The sequence below is a fragment of the Morone saxatilis genome, unplaced genomic scaffold (assembly GCF_004916995.1).
Source record: "Morone saxatilis isolate NCDOM2014 unplaced genomic scaffold, NCSU_SB_2.0 Contig0, whole genome shotgun sequence".
Taxonomy (NCBI): Eukaryota; Metazoa; Chordata; class Actinopteri; family Moronidae; genus Morone; species Morone saxatilis.
In genome coordinates, this window is record NW_023339650.1 from 16,527,330 (window position 1) to 16,531,706 (window position 4,377).

Below are 4,377 nucleotides of genomic sequence, written 5' to 3' on the forward strand. Positions count from 1 at the left end.
TCCATCCCTGCCGTACTCTTCGTCCACAGCAGCGTGAACGTTCAAGTACTCTGGTTCATTTTCTTTGCAGATTTCACCAGCTCATTCATTTGGTTCTCAGGGGAGATTTTTAGCCCCGTGATGATTTAAATACTATTTTTGGAGTCTATGTTTGGTCAGATTTAAAGACACTAAACACACCTTTTCAGACTCCACTTTGACACCCAACGTTAGCACCCCATTTTTAAGGGGGACAAAAATACTCCAGCACTCTAAAAACGCTTTCAGTTGTTTGTTTGAAAAGGATGCACGTCTGTTTTGATGACATCTATAGGTACTGACTCTAAATGCACTTACTGTAGACAAAATGTCAGCAAATCAAACGCCGTCTGTATCGGTCTTTAAAACTCCTGCTGGGTATTTTAGATGTAAAACATTGCGTGGATACAGTAGTTTTTGAAAGAACTTTTTTTTTTCTCTTTTTTTTATGCTTTAAAATCAGAAACTATCTGAATAAATAACAAGAGTACACATCAGACCGGGCATTGGATTTGGCCAACATTAGGTTCAATACTATGAAAGTAGTCAAATGTTAAAGCAGTAAAATTTCCATAAAACTGAAGAAAACAGGGAATTAAACATCATAACCTAAAAAAAATATATATATATAAAAATATATATATTAAATACAGTACGCGCGTTTAGGTAACGCTACCAAAACAATCAATCTTTCTAGACCTTACTTTCCAAAAAAGATTTTTCCCCAATAATTAATAAAATCTGACGCCGACTTTTAGAACTTGCCAATTTGCAATAAACTGAGCAGTAAACACATTTCTGTCAGCCTGCAGGTTCGATACCCAGCGCAGAAACACACTGAAGTCCAGTCACTGTGCTAGGAAGATGCTCGAAGTGAACAGAAACTACAGTTCAGCAAAAAAATACGCACTATTATTAACTGCGGTCTGGACCAAAAGATGTCATTACAGGCCTTCAGAAGTTGCTCATTTGATCCAAAATCCCGTCATGCTGCTGAAAAACCAATGTGAAAGTAAAGAAAACTGCCCAACACAAGTTAACACACATTGTTTCTGCTTTTATCACAAGCCCCAGTGTTGTGTCAGTGTGGGAAATCTCATGTTACAGCCGTCTGTGGTAAACTAAATCCATAACAAGGAAATTCCTGCATTCAAAGTCCCCCAGCATTCTGTCAACTATCCTGACACACAACTGCACAAAAAGTCTTGTTTTGTTCAAAAGAGAGCGGCGGGAAAAGACCTGCAGGGTTTTGCCCGACAGGCTATAACTGGCAGAGCTTCAGAGCCGTGCCTCGCGATGCCAAATCGTCCGAGGACGAGGAAGAAAACAAAATTACAGGGAGTCCTGGGGGAGTACAGCTGGAGCGGACACACCCTCTGAAGCTGATATGGTGGCTCGTCTTCCTGCTGAAGAATGTTTTCTCACCGCCGCCGTTGGTCCGTCACTCAATTTGTTCTCAAAAGACCAAAGCTCTGACTTTCTTTTTCCTCTTTTAGCTCGCGGCGCACCGCATCTATTACTGTGCTGGAATTAAATTAAAAACAAGACAAAGCAATCTGTGGTCACCATAATAAAACGAGCTGTCTCCGTAGTGAAGTTCCACCGGAAAAGACACACATCGGGATAAATCCAGGAGCTTTTTTACAACAACACACAAAAAAAATGGGCCACTTTATCGAGAAGAACGAGTTCAACTTTAAAAAGGGGACAGATGTGGAGCCCCACGCAGGCCAGCAGAGATTAAAACAAGCTTTGTTCCCATGAATAAGTTGGAAGGGGAGGAAAATCAATACCTCCAACCTTTTATTGATCAACTTACAACAACTGCTTTGCATTCCTCCTCCTGCCTCAAAGCCTCGCTGCAAAGTTCTGCAAACACATCTGAATGATCTTACATAAAATTAAAAAAAACCTGCCTCTGCATCACATCTGGCCCAAAGCAACCTGCCTTCCAATGCACCACGTACGATGCTCTTAATGTGACATTAAAAGTTGTCTTACAAACATGCAGCAACAATAAAAAGCCATAATGTCAGTGCCAAAAGCACTGACATTATGGCCTCTGCTGAGTGCTCACAAGTCCATAATGCAGTGGAGCAACCCCAGTGGGGGCTTAAACTGGGTTTGTGGTATTAAATGGTGTGTTTAATGACCTTATGGGATGTAAAGCACTGCTATGTTACTATAATATTGACGGACTTATAGTTTCACTGTGGCTCAATGACCTAGTTGCCCACACTTCCTATATGGTTCTACATTTTAAGGCAGTGTCAGCATCAATTAAAGCGAAGAAAGTGCACTAACTTTATTGTTGGGGCCTTCAAAATAAAGCATTTAAACACACACACACACAGGCCTCCCCATCAGGAGTGAGTGGAAGCTGTGTCATAATATATAATATGTTTAAAGTAGACACACCCTCTGTGTAAACGGAATAAAATGTGTGAACAGATACCAGCTGAATAAATGCCCACACAGTCGTAAACAAAACCAAAAAAAAAACTAACCACAAAAAACATCCAAACTACAGCTCCAAGCTTTCAGGCGGAGAGAGAGCTTCTTTTCATAACCGAGCCCAGTTTCTTTATCCACATTTCCTGTCCCAACACAACCATTCAATCCCGAGCTTTCCTCGACAAAAGGGAGCTTGAAGATAACCGCGGTGAAGGGCGGCCAACTCACACTTACCTGCACATAATTGTTCTCGCAGTAGTCTGCTACTCTGGTGAGGTTCTGGTAACTCTCTACAAGCGCTCTTTTACCGGCCGGAATCTCTTCCTCTAACAGCATTTGTAGCTCTGCCATCTTACATCTCTCCGCAGAGCCTCCCTTCCCCTCTGCCGTTTTCCCTTTGATTGAAGCAGCCACCAGACCAGCTCTGCCTCGAGAAAAAAACAAAAAAAAAATCCTCTCCGCCTGCTATTGTGGGAATCCTGCCCCAGCCGAAGATCGTCTGTGCTGTGCAGAGGAGGAGTCACTCTCTGGTTTAAAAGCGGGGACCAAACTCTAGAGGCTGCCTTTTTAGACTTAGACTTCTCTTTATTGATCCCTTTGGGATGACTCCCGCAAGGAAATTGGATTTCCAGCAGCTTACAAAAAAACACGTGTATAGAAAATAAGAGAGGTATAAAAAAAATACAGTATAAAATAAACAATAAACTCTTAGTTAAATGTAGAAAGTAAACAATAATAAACAGTAAACAATAAACTCTTAGCTAATATATATATAAAGTTAACATAACACAGAAATAAAAAAAGACTTACAAGAGGAATGAATCAAAATAAGGACCTTCTAGTCCTCAACTGTCAGTGTCAGGACAGTTGTCATCTTCCTTTTCCTCGTCTTTTGTAATTGGCACAATTTGCACACAATATAAAGTCTGGTGCAACACAGTCCTGCAGAGAAACAGTGAACATCTGCCTTCTCACAGGCACTCTCTTTGCAGCTTGCGTTGTATCACATGCAATAACACTGTCAGGCGGCGGAATTTCTTGTCATCCAGGTGACGTGTAAGTTCCCATCCTCTATTGCCAACCATATCCAGCAGGTGATGAGCACTTATTATTTGCTTGAAGACAGGACACATTAATTTGCAGCCTGGTAGTTTGCCCTTTTGCAGTGCTGATGGAGGGCATCAGTAGTAGGGGGAATGCATGAATTCTGCAAAGGCGATGATAGCCATACAGAAAGCCTTGTACCTAAGCTTCATTTACATTTTTGCAGGCTGGCTGATCATATAAGGTGCATACATACTGGGCAAAGAAGTGCAAATGTTGATTGCTCCAAGTTAAGTAGTACCTTAACTTTTAAAAAGCTTAAGGTACTCATCTTTCTCAACATGCAACAGAAAATGTCTTTTCTTTTTCCTTTGCCATAAAAGGCACTTGTGGAGTCACACCCAGAGAATGTGTGAATTCCAATCAAGGCTGAACACACACTGGTTCCGAGAGCTGATGACACCTTGGTAATGTCAATGATACGTGTCCTGTTGCCAGTCCCTGTGAAAACATATAAGCTGCATGGCAAATCTGCCTGCACACTTACAGCAATGACTGCCACATCAGTGTCAGAGCTCTTGATAATGACAGCTTTATGCTCCCGTGCAGCATGTTGTGCATGTAAAAACACCCTTGTGTCACATTCTTCATGATCACACTGCAGGTCTTCAACAACATGAACAGACTGTACACCTTCCATAACAGTCACACAGTGACATTGATCTTTATGACCTGGATCGGAGTTTCTTTGTTGAACTCGGAATCGATGTCGATGGATTGGCCTTCGTGGTCTTCCGTAACTTCTTGCTCTCTCTCACGTGCAAGACGTCTTTCCGCCTTTGCAATGGCGTTTTTGTCGTT